The sequence below is a fragment of the Bemisia tabaci genome, chromosome 5 (assembly GCF_918797505.1).
Source record: "Bemisia tabaci chromosome 5, PGI_BMITA_v3".
In the NCBI taxonomy this organism is placed as follows: domain Eukaryota; kingdom Metazoa; phylum Arthropoda; class Insecta; order Hemiptera; family Aleyrodidae; genus Bemisia; species Bemisia tabaci.
Genome location: NC_092797.1, coordinates 38787759 through 38806267, shown reverse-complemented (window position 1 = coordinate 38806267; position 18509 = coordinate 38787759). Strand labels below are relative to the sequence as shown.

The following is an 18509-nucleotide window of genomic DNA, read 5'->3' as shown; positions in this document are numbered from 1 at the left end:
TGTTGACATGATCATCGAGGAGGGCCTTGAGTAAAGTAGAGGAAGTTTTAGTTCAGATTCTCCTGTAAAAACAGTTAGTTCTCTGCAATTCCAAGTAGGATGTTCAGGGCTACGTCTATCTATTAACAATGTTTCTCTTGTAAACTAATTGTGATCATACTCATGTCTCTTCCGACACATAATCCATGATCCATTGATCTATGATTCATAATCCATGTCTTTACTCTTAAATTCCTTTTGAACTGTATGTCATTCGTAAAATTTTCCCTCTCGCGAAATTATTTCACACTTGACCTAATAAAAGACCGGTCAGCTAATCGAACGTACCAATTAAGTCTTGTAGGGTGAAAAACAAGAGATTACCTATCTATAGTCCAATTAAACTCGAAGATTATTGTCCAAATTTCTGTGCACAAAGGGTCTCCGACCGATGATAAATTCCACATGCAGAGCTAATCTTACTGTGGTAATCGTTAATTAGTGATGTGCATAATTTGACCTCTGCTCTACGCTGCCGTGCTAAGGAAAAACGCCGTATGAACATTCAAGAGTTGCCAAATTTCCTTTGATAAAATGTTTATTTATGAGGAAAATTATGAATATTTTCCCTTGAAATTTTCAGGGACTTTAGATCAAAATACAAAGAATATTCTCGGAAAAATGTGAAGAAAAATATTCATAAGTTTACCAGGGAATTCGTGTTTTATTGAAGAAAATTTGGCAACGCCTGAAGGTTCATACGGCGTTTTTCCTTAGCACGGCAGTACGAGCGTCAGCCAGACAGGAGTTCGGTGACTCTTTGATGCTTCTCATTCAAGTCAAGCATCTTTTTTTCTAGGCATGTATTTCGAAATCTCTAAAAATTTGTCTTTCGTTGCACACGCAGGCTTTGTTTTCAATCCAAGTTCAAGTTCATTTGATTGTTTGCCGAGAAAAATTTCAGTCACACTAATGGCGTCCAACAGTAGATGATATTTTATCTGGTACACTTTTGCGTCGAGAAGTCATTTTTTATATAGACATTTTATGTTTTATAAGGTTATCTAAAATCCCATGTGCATCTTGCACATACGTTCGACATTAGATGAGCGTGCAGTCTTTGATGCTTTGAAGTTGAGGGTCACAAGTGCATCACGACGTTATGAGGAGAATGATTAATTTTTTGTAGTAATAAACTAAGCTAAGCGTGGTCAAATTCTATTATCCGGAAATAGAAAGTCAAATTCCGCAGCATAAAAACAGCGCAGCATCAAATCGATATGGTCATAAAGAAATCTAGAAAAACTATCAAAATCATAAAATTATGAGGCCAGAAACCACTTTGGTCAATATTCAGTTTCAAGTAAAATCCAGAATTTTGGTATATGAATGCCTGTTCTAAATCTAGTTTTTGTTAAAAACCATATTTTTTTGTTTCCAAGACAAATAAATAACAAACCAAATTCCAACGATGCCAAATTTTTTACTCAAAAATCGGGTTTTTACTAGAAAACCACATAACGTCTCTAACTGAATTCTTCACTGATTTGTATTAGTATTTTTTCATACGGTATGCAAAAATCAGCAAAATTTTGGGCAAAAACTGCATAATTATGTGCCTGGTAAAAATTGTAATTATCTTGATTAATTTTGAAGTTTTTGAACGAAGCTACGTTTCCTCACCTATAAAAAAATTTTTGTGGGGGAATCCTCCCATTATTTGAAGAAGTGAAACTTACAGAGTACGGGGTTTTCTTCCCAAGAGAGGCTTCAAATTCATTATTATTTTTTTATTTTTTGTTGTATAACGAAGTGTGTTATGACAAAGAGTGATAAGAGAACCGCAATTATTGTGACTTAACAAGGTCTGAGCTCGTTTTCCATCGAACCACCATCCTTAAATGCAATTGAGATTGGCGGGAGGAGTCTGTAATCAGATCACAACAACGGAACGTTCCATTTTAACATCTAGAACACTCTCTGCGTGATGATAGCAGACACACTTTTTACGCCCTTGGAGCATTATGTGAGTCTTCAGAAATGGAAAATATAGTCTAGTTTGTACTTTGAAGTTCCTTGAAACTTGTACAATTATACTTCCTCGATGTAAGACAATAAATTATAAAGCTTGTTAGGATTTTATAATTTTAATAATAATTTACAGGATGCAACCATTGAAACAAATAGTGTTCACGCACTTTACTGAACTGTTACAAAAATAAGTGCGGAAACTTGAAATCTCAAAAACTTTGATACGTTCTTTTTGTACAAATTAATATGCGCCCTGCTCCTTTAAGACAAGTCACAGAGACTATGAATACAGTTCTTAGCCTCTCAATTCTTCTTCACGATAAGTCAACACATAGACGAATGTCTCAACTAGATTTGTAGTCATTTACACGGATTCAGAAAGGATTCCGTTTTACCTTCATAGGTTTTTGACCTCCCATCCATCCTACCCTTAAAGCATTCAAATTTGTAGGTTGTGATGGGATTGTGGGGTTGTTTGTGGGTCAAGGTGAGATTTGACAAGTTAAGAGACCTAGCAACACTCAAACTTGGCCGTAGAACTAGTTTAAAAGATGTAGAGTTCTGTTCTTTCGAGTGAGTTTTATATTTTAGTTCCTTGAAGACTTGACGCCAACGCTGAACCAGCGGAAGACAATGAATGTTTTGGGACTTTATTTCTTTTTCATGGGCGAGTGAGCTTGTAATTTATGACGTGAAACGTTTTATAGGTCAGCATAATTTTCATTCTAATTTTCTTTTTTAATGCGAGGCACGCCAATCAAACAGGAAAAAATTAAGGTGTCGACAGTTGATGGAAATTTAGTATTGAGGTACGCGTTGTCAAGATATTTTAAGTTTTTAGGACAAGAGCGGTACATGCAAGAGGGCACGTAAACAACAGTAGTAATTTTGAATACCAATTTCGAAAACATTCGAAAGTAATTTTCTAAAATTTTTGTCACGATGAGAAAACAAAGAATCACCTATATATTTCTTGTTAATTTTTTCTAGGGGACGCACATCTTCCAATAACAAGCAAATACCGAGATTAGTTGATTTTTGGTGAAAAAAAAAAAAAAAATACACGAATTGGATAAATAAATAAGTGCACGTAATAACCAATTAATGATGTCTTAATCGAAATTATGTTCCAGTAAACCTGCTAAAATTCTCCCAAAAAACCATTTGATTTTTTATATTCTCAATTCCTGGTACATCTCCATTGAAAAGTTGAGGTATTTTACTAATTATGACCAAACGCAGTCTGCGGGTAATAATAGACAGAAGTTTTTTTTTAGAAGCGGGAGGCTCTTGATTGTAATGAATGAATTAATAAATAAAAATGCAATTGAAAAAAAATTCAATGTAGATGAGAACCTGAAGGCCAAAGTGGTGTGGTCAATTATTTAGAGGAAAATGGAGAATCACGAATACTTTATTAAGCCCTATCCTTTGTCTGCACCATTGGTTGCGGAGAATTCCTTTGTATCCTCGAAGGAACTCATCCGAAAAAAACTTACTTTTAGGCACTCTCAACGGCTCTGAATTCAAAATTTAATCCTAACGAAAATTTCTTTGCCACATTCTCTGTTTGTAAAAATAAGCTGCTCAAAATGAGCCGTTTGCAGAAAGGTGCCTGTCAGATGTAGGCGAGGAGAACAGTCTGGAAGAAAGAAGCATAGCCACTTGGAAACTTAAGTCATTTCAGGAACTAAGTCCCTTGCGAATAATCAAAACACTCAATAATGCTAAATCTGAAGTGGAATAGCAGCCGACGACGGGAAGTTCAAAAGATTCGGCTGCCAACGGCCAACGCGTCACCGTGTCACATTTTAATGCATCAAGTCATTCGATTTCAACACATAATGAGCCATCAACTGTGTTTAGTGCCTAATGAATAGCAGCAATAAAGGATCATGCAATGCATACGAGATGAGTTTGGCCCCGCACAGGGAGAAGGAAAGAAAACCGAGAAACTATAATTTTAACAAGTCCGCTAAACCCAGCTTAGTGATAGCGCAGATACGACTAAGAATTAAATATATAACATAAAGAGACACCTGAAGTATAAAAATAGTGTATTTTCTTCGGAAAATACACTAAAAATATCGGGAAAATAGCCAAAATACGAAAAAAAGGAGATAGAAACAGACACGACCTAAAAGATACTTGCTTTTCACTCTTTTTGAAGCAAAAAAAAAAACCTAAAGATCGTTGAGAAGTCATATCTTTTAAGGAGTACGCGTACCTCAAAGTGGGCTTTTTTCGCAACCATTGACTTGAAAATGTCTGTCTGCTTACAAAATAGGGTAGTCTGCAACAGAAGGAGGAGGGGGGACTACTGTACCCGTATTTTTTAATGAGTCATTTTGGTCTAATGAGGGCCATAGATAGAGGATGGTCCTGACACCAATGTAACAAAAGAACTAATGTTTTAACTCACGACCTTACTTTGCCGTCATATATCATTTCTCTTTACAACAACTTTCACACTGATAAGCTACGAATTTGCACAGCTCAGTTACACTATAGATACCTCATCTCAATAACCTAAAAATATCAGAGGTCCTCTAGCTGACACCCCTTAAAAGAAAAAAAAATAATAAAAAAATTCTTAAACATGGCCGGGTTTTCAGCACTAGTTTGCCAAAGTTTGTAATTATATCGGCTGAAATTGAGTTTTTCAGAGGTATATACTGCCGTGCGAAGGGAGAACACCGTATAAACATTCGAGAGTTGCCAAATTTCCTTTGATAAAATTTTCATTTTTGATGAAAATTATGAATATTTTTCCTTGAAATTTTCAGGAACTTTAGATCAAAATACAAACAAAATTCTCTGAAAAATTGGAAGAAAAATTCATAATATTCATAATTTCATTTATATTTTTTTCAGGGTATTCGTGTTACATCAAAGACAATTTGGCAACGCCTGATGGCTCATACGGCGTTCTTCCTTAGCACGGCAGTATGTACCAAATCCCATTCCTTCCACCGCGCTACACCACCCCTCGAGTGAAGCATCAAAAAGCCCGCCAAATCAACTCGTTGCCAGGGACCGAAAATTCCGATTGGAAGCTCTCGATGTCAACGCGACAGTGCGGTAATTCCCTCTAGAGCGATTGAAAAAACACGTACGTGTATACCGATGATCATTCGGACAAGATCATGGAGTGGATGATAGGTAGTGGCGTGACGTGAATGGCGATGTATCGATTGTTCTGCCATTCAAACCTATGGTAAAGAATCGTTAATTAAGGTGTTCGTTGCGAACACCCTGTTTATCGATCCTTTTCCATAGGTTTAAATGGCATAACAATCGCTATATCGCAAAGCACACCACGCCACTGATGATAGGAAAAGTCTGAGCGCTCTAGCGATAAAAGTATTACCTCATAAAATTAATTTACTCCTCAAGATCATTCTTAATTATTCAGCCGGGTGTGATACCCGTGCATCTTCGAAAACTCGAGCCAAGAGACAGTCGGCATGCCGTGTTCATGTGACGAAAGCGCGCGCGCGCTCGTGAACAGCGTGCTCGCGGTCGTTCGCCGACACCTACAACGGGCGAACGCGGAAATGTAATCTCAGGAGAATTCTCAACTTCAGTAGGATCAAAGCGGAAAAGTTTGATGGTTCGATCCGGCGCTGAAAAGTTTTTCAGCGCGGCGTGTAAGTGTGACTCATGCACGACTTTCAGAATCGAATAATATTTTTTCTAGTTCGAAGCTTGGACGCCACCGTTATGAATGTTTGTGGCCGGATCGATTTGGATTGCTGGCTTCCGAGGTCGATTGAATTGTGGGTGATAGAGATGAGAGGTCAGGAGGTTTGAACCTTGTGGAAATTAGTTATCGAGAGGAATATTCAGCCTCTGTTCCGGTTGTATTATTTCCGCGTTTTTCTTTTTTCGATCACCAAACATGTATTTAAAAAATTTGTATCCTATTTTGCTTGAAAATTTAAATGAAGCTAGGAATTTTTGTAAAGCCATACTGACGTCTTCATGTTTTGCCAGTTTTTATCATTTCTAGCGCATACGTATTTTTCAGAATGATCGATTCAATTATTTGCCTTATACACTGGCCGTGTGTCACTGTAACTGGTAATGCTCTCTCTATAGGCACTCTGTTATGAGAGAACTACAACTAACGAGTCCCGTGCATCTCTGAAGAGGTGAGACAAGCGAAAGCGCCTTCAATTTTGAACGTGCAACACGCACATCCTTGGAACACGAATAGTTGCATCAAAGCGCTACAGTTAACTTGGTCTAGTCTTTGTACAGCGGAGGCGTCTCCAGTTTTTGAATATGCAACACGCACAGCACATGCAAGATACTGAAAATATGAAGGAAAATAATAAAAAAAAAATTGTAAAATTTCTTTACATAATCTGTAGATTGTTTTGATACTTTTCAGTTAATTTCAATATCGCAAATTTTTCGTCAGAATTCGGTCAGTGGGGGACATTTGTCGATTGGCGTATGGATCAGTTTTCCTCTTTAATTGTTTTTTTTCTTTTTTTAAGGAAAAACAAGATATGAGAACACATTTCTTGATATTGCAAATTACACGTTAGCCTTCAATGTCCACTTTAACACTGCCTACTTCGAAAAATGAAATTAAACAATCTTCACACAACTCCCAACTATAAACATCATATTTTCCTGACAAGTTGGACCACACCTCCTTTTTAGGAAATTAGAGAGGGTATGTATGCAGTTTTTAAAGGTTTCAAGTTGATAATAAATCAGGGAAAAAGCTAGTTATTGGGATACAGAATTTTGAAACTAAATTTTTGGCGACCCATTTTTTATCCATCCTAATAAATGCAAAAAAAGATCCGTACATCGGGATCCCGCGCTTATCAGCTGCACGCATGAGCATCAATGGGATGATCTGAATGCAAAAAGAGAGGCAATTGGACGGGCTGAAGAGGTCAAAGTCTGCTCTTTGTGCCAGACCTGTCAATGGGGGAAAGTCAAGATGAGAGGGGAGCAGACGAAACTAGAGCCTCGGCAGTGCCTTCAATTGAACGCTAGACAGACGATTGGCGGTAATACGAGCGTGAGCCTTGCCATTTCGGGCGGCGAATATCCAAAATCCCGTGCTGCACTCGAGCACTTTTCGCCAAAAATGGCAACAGCATCAAGAGTGCACCTGCTTTTTTATCGTGATCTCAATTTTAGCACCAAGTTCGGTCGCACGGTGGCGCGACGGCCATGGCTGGTCAGTTTTTCGTCACGTAAGTCAGTCGATGGTCAGCGGCGGGCGATGGGAAAGAGTCTTCGAGACCGCCCGACGGTTGGCCAACGCCTCGTCGAAAGTTAGGCGTAACGGTTCGTGACGCGCTGCACGTCAGACGTCAGATAGTCGCTCCTCTGACGTATGGGCGTATCTCTACGTCTACATGAGCCCTGGAAAGCGTGACGTTATATGGACAAGAAAGCTCACATTGAAATTGCGATACGCCCTTACGTTAGAGGAGCGACGAGATCTGGGTTGGCCCTATGGCTGGTACTCAGCGACAATTGCAACAGATAACGAAATCGGACCGAAAATTAAGAAGCTATCTTGCACCTGTACGAATTAAGAGGTGGCTGAAGGAGTTTCACGCACAGGAAATGAAATCATCAAGACGTAATTGGTTCAATAAAAATAGGGCCTACTCATAAAAGGCAATGTCCCCCTCTTAACTCGGTGGTAGACGTATCAGCCATCATAATATCCTATTGCTCGGTGGATTCAACGTAGGGGGGTCTTGGCAAGAGAAGATTTGGTATTGCTGTATACTGAACTTAAACAAGAAACTTGAAAGTACTCGAAACTCAGTGACATTCATTGTTAAAAATATCTTGCTCAAAATGAGCGTCAATCTATCATGAATTTTGCGAAACTATCTCTAAGCAGGAAAGATACCTTAAACGTCAAAGGGAACATCCATAATTATATACTCGGTTTTAATTTCTCTAAAGCAAGTTTTTTGATATTGACTCGTTTGCTTTTACTTACGCAGAACAAAAATCAAAATACACCCGTGAGACTCGTTCGCTGATAGAAATGTGTGATACAATTATTTTAACTGCCGTGTAGCTAAAATTGCATACTTTTTGAACTGAAGGAAAACAGAACCTCTCAGATTAGTTGCTGTAAAAGCGGCATTTCAAAAGGAAGACTATTTTTGCAATCTTAGGTTTTCTCTTCCAACTGATAATTTGAAGGTGAGTACTCGGTCATAACTGAGTCTTTTCGGTAAGAGGTAGCTGAAGCCGGCACCCCTGACCATCAGTAGAATCACAAAAGATTGGCTTGGAATTGGATAATATACGTTAAATCTTCCGTAATGAGCTTCGACGCAACCTAAAGGCGTATAGTTATGGATGGGTCCAAGGAATTTGAATTCTCACTTCATATTTAAAAAATACAAAATTTTCCTCCTTTTTAAACTTTAAAACTTTCTGACGCCCCCGCCCCCCTCCTCAAGAAAAATTGCAGGCAGCGCATTTTCTATTTAGCCTGCATTGCGCAAAAAGGAACCTAGCCACATCAGCTATTACCAAATTTAAATGGGCAATCTAGTGTTTTACTTGAAAAGAGTTTTGCGGATTTCTATGCAAATTTCAGTAATTTTTTGCATAGTGCAAAGCAAATTCCTTAACATTTCAAAGGAATCCGCACAAACGTCCTCATGTAACAAATGAAATTGCTCAGTTGAATTTGACAATAGCTGTTGTCGTTTGGTTCCTTTATGCTAAGTGCGGTATTGCCTTTTGTTTGATCTTGCCCTGTCCCTCAAAAACTATCCAGGAAGGGCACCCACCGCCACCCTCGTCTTTTTAGTTACGCCCACGATAGGCCTGTCAAAGGCTAAAGACCAAACATAATTTAAATCCTCCAGGCGCAGGGCACTCCCCAGCTACGTCTCTGATGCCCGATGCCGCAACACTCAACGTCCAAACAGTCAAATCATTTGATTACGCGCAACGAGCATCGGACGAAGAGTCACAAACCGAACTGTTGACACCTTATCTTTCGCCATCAATCACCGCGCCGCGAAGCGCCCGGGCAGGGAGATGGGAACCTTGATCTAGGTGACGGCGTGCGAGCGACGTCGCGACAAGATAAATACCCGCGGACGCAACGTCACAGTGACGTCAACCGCGACGTCACTCAACGCGAGGCAAATAAACTCGTGGAAGTGAAAAAGTCCGGCGGAAAAAACATCCGCGCGCGGCTGTTTGTCTTTCCGTCGCGCGACGTTCAAGCAGAAACCGCTCATCTACACGTTGAGTTTCCTATACGTTACGCGTTTTTTTAACGAAACCGTAGAGATGTTGGAATGGGATTTCTTCCGTTGCACTATGATCTTTCCATTGGAAAGGGGAAGCCCGATCGTTCGGTCAAAGCACCTGTGTTTTTGTAAGGCGGGCTTCCATGAGAGTGCACTTGAAGGTAGACGTGGAAAAAAAACGCGTGAAAGAGGATGAATGAATAAAAATAGACTCAGTTCGTTAATTTTAGAGGCGCCGCCGGTGAGAGATAAGCTATCTGAAACCTTATGGTTTAATCCCGTGATATCAATGGCATTTGTGTCTTTCGTTTCTTTTTTCCTGGGGAAGCTCAATAAAATCTGTAGCCCAGAAAAAAGTATGAGAAATTTCTACTTTCTATCCTCGAATACCACAGCCACCCCTCGAAAAAATGTTAGAAACGTGAAGTATGATTAATTAAGTCTTAAAAAAGATGAATATTTGAGTAAATCTGATCGAGGGCCAATTTTCAAATTACTCCTGCATTTTATTAGCTACCTTCATCTCAGCAGAGTGTCAAATTACTATTCTAGATTAAAATTCAATTTTTTTCTGAATTTTGACGAGAAGGTGTCCAAAGAGCACATGTCAATAAGAGCTCTTTTTAAAATGTTTGATTAATTTATGGATGTGGTCTGTGTTATTAACATTAGCTATGTTACGAGGGAGGTACGGTCCTCTTTGAGTTACCTCAAAATTAATTGACGTCTCGTAAAAGACATTTTTTTAAAAGTCTGATGGTAAAAAAGAATACGGAAAAATTTAAAAATTGTTACAATAAAGAAAAACGTACGTTTCAAGGAACACCGAATTAAATGCCGCAGGTAAGGTCAAATCCTTTTTACCACGGGAGTAACCAAGGACTTTTAAAGGGGACGCAAAAGGATGTCTTTATTCCCTCTAAAACGAAGAAAACATTTCAATTTCTGGAAGTTTAGATTTTTTTTGGGAGAGAGGTACGGTCCACGCTTACTCCATTTCCGCCCATGGATCTTGTTCTCGGTCATTCGGTGTTGGGAAAAACATTACGCCAACGCTAATAACACGTTCATTACCATAACACGCTTCATGAAGCGCTTTCATGAAAGAGCGGCTGCTTGTCTGAAAGCACGTCCGAATTATTTGCTAACCAGATTCCCGAATCCTTCGTTTGTGTTTCCCTTCAAATTCAGTGCGTCATTGTCGGGAATACACGTAGGTTGGTATTTCTTGACGTCACAACGTGCAATCCTACGAAACGTATGACGTTCTCTCAGGCGCAATACCTAGTGATCATCCTAGAGAACTAGATCTTTTAGGCACATATTTCGAAAAAATCAGGCACTGTCATTGATCTCCTGTACTGGCACTACTGACAGCTTAATACAGGATTAAATGGTATCTCTGGATTAAACATACAGACTTCAAAAGCTTGTCTCGTATATTAAAATAACACTTTTTTCCTCTATAAAGTTCGTGTCCGAAAGTGCTCCGAATTGAGACTTTAACCCCTCAAAAATCTGAAATACTCATGGTTTTTTTCCTGAATTTTGGTTACGGTTATGGTTCAGATGCTAAAAATGCTATTTTGTCCATAATTATTTCCACGAAATTCCTCCACAGCCTTAATCTCAAGTTAGAGGGATATATTGCGAGGGGTATTAGATATTTTAGGGGGAAATACTTTGTCTCTCTGAAATGCACAGAAAATGCCTTCTTACTCGACACCCCACACGCATCACTTAAGTTAGAAATTAAACTGCTCGTAGAACAACGAAGAGCCACATAACAATAAGACTGCCGTTCTTACACGGAAAAAATTAAATTGCTGATTTAACAATTAAATTGCTAAAAAAAAGTGACTGCAACGTTTGAACGTAGATTTTACAACAAAAAATGATACTTTAACCACTATTCTGCCGTGCTAAGGAAGAACGCCGTATGAGCCTTTAGACGTTGCCAAGTTTCCTTGGATAAAAACCGAATTTACTGGGAAAATTGCGAATAAAATTTTCCAAAATTTTTAGACAATATTGTACGCAATTTAATCTAAAATGTCTGGATGCTGTTCAAAATACATGTTTTATAAAGGGAAATTTGGCAACTCTCGAATGTTCATACGGCGTTCTTCCTTAGGACAGCAGTATTGCAAGCTAATTTAACCACGGAGGTTGTTAAAGTTGCATTTTTTTTATTGTAAAATCTACATTGAAACATTGCAGTCATTTTTTTCAGCAATTGAATTGTTAAATCAGCAATTTAATTTTTTCCGTGTAACAAAAACGCAGTAACTTCCCTCAAGATTTTTTCAGCTATCTACTGACGAAATGTTTCATTACCGAGGAACCAACATATATGTATCCTTCTTCATTATAAAATGAGTGCGGTATACCATTGAGAATTCAAATTCACAAAATGAATAAGCATCACGCAAGAAAAATGAAGAGGAATGATAGGATTTACAGCGTTTTCCTTGTGGACGGCAGCAGTGGCGTGGCGTGCTTTGCGATATATCGATTGATCTGCCATTTAAACCTATGGTAAAAGATCGATTAACAGGGTGTTCGCAGCGAACACCTTAATGATCGATTCTTTATCACAGCTTTAAATGGGGAAATATCGATAATCGATCATTCACGCCACGCCACTGTACGGCAGATGAGTAAGGACTGCCTTTGTTTCATGTTTGTAAAAGCATATGCGGTCATGCAGACACTCACGTTTTTGCTTGTAACTTCTTCGGTACGAGTTACACGATACGTTAAACATATTCATATGGTGGGCTAAATCCGTACTTTGGGTGGTCGAACAAGATAAATCGATACTAAGTGTGTCATCATGGCTCATTTCGTTCTGATATACTACTCCGATATTGACTTTCAAGAACAGGTGCTGAGCGGTATCGCCATTAATCTCAGCTATACCTGTCTTATTATACCGAGATTTAGTGGGTTGATCTGGAATTAATTTGGCCATCCGGCGGGCCAATCTCTTTCGAACGCTGGACTGACCAGTCGGATTTTTTCAACTTTTTTCACCAATGTGATATCTCTGAGCAATTACTCGCGGATATTGTAGTTTTTTTACTCGAATTTTATTCGACAGCAGATCATAGGAAAAGTTGGATACTTGCAATTATTGCTCCTTTTTTATGACAATTTTTTTAATTCTAACCACATGATAAGGCTCTAAACTCAAACACGATTTGATAGTGCACTTTAATCTGCAATCGAGTGAGTTGGCAAAGGAAATAAAATATGCTCAGTGTATACTTACAATTAGTGAATCTTTTTGGGCAAAAACATAATGGAATTTCTTTGTTGACATAGTAAAGGGAATTATATTTGTAATACAAAATCATACATAACTTAAAGAGGATGCTCATGCTCAAATTTCTCCAACAGTTCCGAAAAGTTTAACGGAAAAAGGAAAATTCGCCTACGTGCACATTCATGTGACTCTGTCCTTAATACGTAACTATCACGTTTCTGAGCGAGTGTAAATTAGGTAATTTAAAGTCCGATCTTAGGTGACTGATGAAACAGTTGCTCCTCCTTGTATCAACATTTAAAGGTTCGCGGAAAAAAAAAATCTTACATAATGCTTATATTGAAAGGAATACTTTGTGTTATTTTAGCGTGAGCTGGAAATTTTGAGGCTCACTAGAATTCATCCAAAAGAAAACTCATCCAATTGTCTCAGGTTTTTTGCGTGGCTTTAAACTTCAGCTAAAATTGCAAATCCAAGCCGGAACTATTCAGAGCATCCTGAGGGAGATTATCGGCGTGCCGCCTTGAACTTCTTCCATGAAAAAAATAAATGCGAGCATCGGGTGAGAAATTGTTTCTTCAGAAAATGACACCGCTTCTATTTTGGGGGCTCAAACATTTTGGCAAGTTATTTTTCTGGCAACTGCAACACGTGCATGACTAAATGTTGCATTATTATTATGGCACTTGCAAAAATAGATAGGATTTGTGTTTTAATATTTTTATAGCAGGTGCTCGCCAGAGTTTACAGTCTAATTTTGCACGGTGTACATTTTAGTGGCGTCCACACGCTTGGGGATGGTAGAAAATATACCTACCTGAGTCACCTTTTGAGCCCATTTCTATTTGACTGTTGACGAGCCCCTGATTTACGAATTGACAGGGCTTTCTTAGCTGTTTTTTCTCAAGAAAAAATCATAATTTAAAAATTATACCTGTGATTTTTTCTTTGGTTTAAACATGTATTTACTACCTTAGAAATACTGATTCTACGAAGTAACCGTACCTATCCTGTAAATTTAATAGCATTGCCGTACTCGTACATGTAAAAAAGTCGAAATCCACTCAAACGTAAACTGAACTACTATAAATGAAGGTAGAAAAGGTGCCACAAAAATTGCAGTAGACCCATTTAATAAGTTACCGCAATATAATTGCAGGACTTGATCTGAATCATATGGTTCCGTGATAGCGTTTAACTAAATCATTAGATGCGGATTTCAATTTTTTGTTTAAAAATAATTATTGATGATGAAAACTACGTTTAATTTTGTTCAAATTTAGAGAATGCAGACATTTCATCCTTTTTTATGTACGGATTTTTAGACAAGTCGCATGAATAATTACCAGAAAATGTGCCTATCAATATGATTGCAGCGATACCTACAGCTACGTATGAATTCTCTAATTCAGACTGAAATGGAAATGACGATGATGGTCGCTTGAAACTATTCAATTTATCAAGAAAATATTTTATTTCCGTATTTTAATGATTGGCGTCATAAGTTTTCATTTCGTCCACAACAAGTTCATCAGAGACCCCGCTCTATTTGTTGAAGCTCATCGCTTTCTCCATCAAAGCGTAACTAGTTGGTGTTTGACGGATGACATGATTGTCAAACTATTCGCAGTAAGTAAAATAGTGCAAGCTTCAATAAGAGTTAAAATTACTTTTTTCGGAGAAGTTGGCAGCATTGCCGTTGAGTGGAAGGTAAATATTTTTCGGCTACATTTATTTTCTTGAGAAAATAGAAACGGATCCAAAAAATGTTGGCGCCCGTAAACTTTGACCATACCTTGTATGTTGAATGAATCTATTTGGCTACATTAATTTGGGAGGACATACACATTTTTACTGTTAGAGTAAATCTTACTTTGATGACGCGATGAATTCATGAAAGGCGACTTTTTCCTTTGTATTCACCGAGTTATATTTTCTAACTTGTAAAAATCAACATTTACTTATGAGATTCTGTCGGTAAAATTGTACTTCTCCATTATTTTTATCGCCCAGATATTCTTCTGGTAATTTTATTCCTCTCGCACATACTCCAGCGATTAAAATTTAACCTCATTAGATTAAAGACTGCCTTTGGTCATATTTTCTCTTGATCAAGCCACACTAATTGAAATGTGTAGCTTACAGCCAATTTCGAGCTTTAGAGGGTTTACGACACGCAAGATGTCTTTACTCTCCCTATGAAGAAACTCTATTCAATCCTCATTCATTTGCAGCGAGCTTAATGGCTTATCAGGATACTCAAAGCTTTGTTATGTGCACACTGTCGGCACATATCTACATTATGAGCAACTTTCCAACAAAATGGACTCAACCAATTTACAAGCAAGAAAAAAACACTAAGAAAAGTGGTCCGAGCTGTATGTATACAAGGTGGTAAAATAGTATTAGGTCCACACTATTATGCGGAGAAAACAAGGCCAAAGATTTCGAAAATATCAATTAGGATTGAAAATTTTGAGATTTAACACTTATCGTACCGATTTTACTAGTACACTATTTTGATCTCTCCTCTAGGGTGTTAATGGCTCAAATGTTAAAAGCACCAAATAAACGTATCTACCAACCAACCCATCTTTCAGAAAGACTAGACCTATCAAATTCATTTGTAATTCCTCAATTTCTCAAATTCTCAATACTTTACTTCGCTCATTTTGCATTGAAATTCTGCGCTCCGCTCGCCCATGAGGTTCTCTGAACTGTTGACCTTACCCGCATATGCGTGCGCCGACAGACAAAACCGCAAAGACATATCTGGTGGATCAGACAGATGCTACAATTCGTCGCTTTTCTGACGTTTAAAGCGTGACTCCATTTTGGTGTGAGCTCTATTGCCCTTATAACATCATGCTTTCTAGGGCTCACATGATCATTGAGTTACGCTAACACCAGAAGAACGACGAATTGTAAGGGGAGATGTTCGCCATTTAGTATGTAATCATACTGGCAAAGCCTGCCGAAGTGCCATTAACAATGCAGCTCGGAGAAGATATGTGTTTCATATTCAGCGGGTGCTCTGACCCTCGCAGCGAAAAGAACCACGGGGTAATTTAAAATTCGCGGACTGAAATTTCCGGCCTACGAGACAGCTGCCCAGATGCGTGCCGAGGTTCACGTAGTATTCTTCCGTGCTATGGAAAAACACCGTATGAGCCGTCAGACGTTGCCAAACTTCCTTTGACCAATCGAGAATTCTCGGAAAATTTGCGGATTTTTTTCCTCCTGATTTTTCAGATAATTTAGTTCGTAATTTAATCTGAAGTTTCTAAAGCTTTCAAGGAAAAATATTCGTAACTTCTTCAGAAATTAATATTTGCTGAGTGGAAATTTGGCAACATTCTAATGTTCATACGGCGTTTTTACTTAGCCTGCCAGTGTTCTTCTTACCCTCTCCTCACACTCACTCCCATGTGCTCCCTTGTGCGTCATTCGGAGAAGGCTCAAGGTGCTTGCTTCCACCGGGCAGAATATCTTAGGGATCCTGCAATGATGGTCATCCATTGTGTGAAATCAACGGAAGCTCAACACTACTTAGTTGAACATGACAGTTACGGAATGACGGAATTAGGTCTTTCAGACCTGCGACTTGCCGTAGTTGGGTGGCATTAGGTTGCATACATGCGGAGGAGCTTTGAAAAATCACATATGTGCATGTGCATCGTGCAACAGCCTGGGTTGGAATTCAATATTAGGAAATATGAGTCAGATATGGAAGTATCAAACATCAGGAAAAAAGGAGGAAGAAGAAGATGAAAATGAAGAAAGAAAAGCAGAAGAAGAATAAAATAAAGGAGAAGCAGAGGGAGAAAAAAGGGAAAGAAGAAAATGAAGAAGAATCAGAGTGGTAAGAAGAAAAGTATTACAGAGAGCAAGAAGAAGAGAAAAAATGAGAAGAAGAGATAAACGGAGAATAGAAAGAAGAAACATGAAAAAGAAGAAGATGGTAGGCTCTCCCATCCCCTTATTTGAGATCCCGGAGGGGAGGGGTATACATCTTTCGAGAAGCATTCTTTAAGAATATCTATTTCAAACCCTGCACCTGCCCTAAGTGAAATCCAACTCGTTTTTCCACGTAAAGAAAAACCGCACATTTATTTGAGAGTCATGAGACACCAGGCCGAAGACCTTTGGTTTATGTCCTCGTTCTCTGGTCCATCTTTTTTTCTTCTCGCGTAACCCTATAATCGGATATTCTACCCTTTGAATGAAGATGCACCGTCCAGTAGTTTATGTTCCCTCGACTTGAAATAATCCGGCCGTGCATCCACGTGCAATAAATATGTCCCGGTCAGACAAAGAGGGTGCGATGCAAAATGCAACTCGAGTTTTGCAATTACCCACTTCCTTTTCAGTCCGTCATCCTCATCGATGTCCCTTTCCATCGATAAATTCTGTGAGGATTCTATTAGAGACGGGATTGCCCTGTCATGCGGGGGAGGAATGTGTGATGTGAGATTTGTGCTCAGTTGGTCTAACAGCTACCCTTATTTGCGAAACATCTTGGCACAAAAAATTCCTCGGCGGTATAAAAAGAGCAGGATAGTGACCGCTCAAAGAGAGCTCTGGAGTTGGTGCGTGGAGAAGTTGCCAAACCTGTCCAGTTAGATCTCTTGCGGCTTTCTTTCCCATAAATAATATTTCTCGGAAAGGCTATTAAACTTATTATACCCTTTACGACTTGTCCCTGAATGCTTAGTTTTATTTTTAACACTGAATGAATTGCACTTTTTTAATTTATTATCTTGCGCTGCACCACAAGAGCGAGCAATAAGCATACGCCAATTTATTTTGAGAATACGTGATGATGGGCCTTATTACTGAAATTGGAGGGAAAAGGAAATTTTTATTTTTTTCATTTTTTTCAGCACTCATTTAAAAATTATATACCAAAGAAAATAAGTATCTGGAACGATTCCGATTACTTTAGCCACCCTCATCACATCGACGACACTAAGTGAGTTAGTTATGAGTTTTCATCGAGGGAACCTAACATTATGTGCCTACTCCAATCTTTTTGTATGATTTATTTTTTCTTTGCCTGATGAGTTTGCTATAAACCTTTGAGATCACACCTTTCTTAAAATCCTAAAATTTCCTTTCACTTTAGATCTCAAGAAAATAAAAATCAGAGAAAAATGTCTAAGTTTTAAAAACAATATTATACTTTTTAAAATTAAGGAAAAAGAAGAAAATTGGGATTCAAGAGTCTACTATCGATGGTAAGATTTTCGCAGAAAATAAGGGTTCTAACAGCTTTCAAATTTCAATTCCAAAGTTCGATCCATCCGTTTGGCATATTTGCTCTTTGTTGCAACTAGAAATGAACTCCTTTAGCTTAGATGCATCCAACTCCCCAAAAAACTCCCATTTTTGGCAAAATGTGGCAGCCTCGGGCACAGCTGACCACGAAGCATGACAATGCTGAGCCGACAAAGATGATGCACTAAGTAAGCACGACTAAGCAGAGAACAGCTGACAAAGCCGCAATTGTCGTGTTTAAAAAAGAAGAAGAAAAGTTGAAGCTTTCATCCGAACGCAACTGTCACTTCACACAGCGGTTTTCTTTCTTTCCACATTCATGCACATGAGGCTGATTAAGAAGTTCCATCGTCCGCGGCTTTTGGATTTGTTCGAATAAACAGACGCCTCGACAAGCCTTTTGCTTCATTAGCCTTTGGTCAAGAAGCTGGAGAAACCTTCATCAGACACATGAAACAGGACTTGGTTGAGAAGATAAAATCAAGTTAAATCGAGTTTAGATGTCTTTTTGAGGAAAGCGACGGGTGTACATTCCATAAAATGATAGGTCGGCGAAGACATTACAGGTATAATTATGAGGCATTATAGGCTGTCGTAGTCGCAGAGCGCAAGAGTACAAGTGTTAGTACAAGGTGTGACAAATAAATACATAAATAAAAATTTAAATTAAAAAATCGTCACAGGCA

At 38.5% G+C, this 18509-nt stretch overlaps 1 protein-coding gene and 1 long non-coding RNA gene across 2 annotated transcripts in view; one reads left to right on the top strand and one right to left on the bottom strand.

Moving 5' to 3' along the window:
- The window catches only part of LOC109040814 (transmembrane protein 205), a 42258-nt gene that overhangs the window by 17459 nt on the left and 6290 nt on the right, over positions 1–18509 (bottom strand). The gene's annotated exons all lie outside the window — the stretch shown is intronic.
- LOC140224639 (uncharacterized) lies at positions 690–3920 on the top strand. Its single transcript, XR_011899909.1, has 2 exons — positions 690–2005; positions 2602–3920. It is a non-coding gene; the product is annotated as an uncharacterized lncRNA (long non-coding RNA).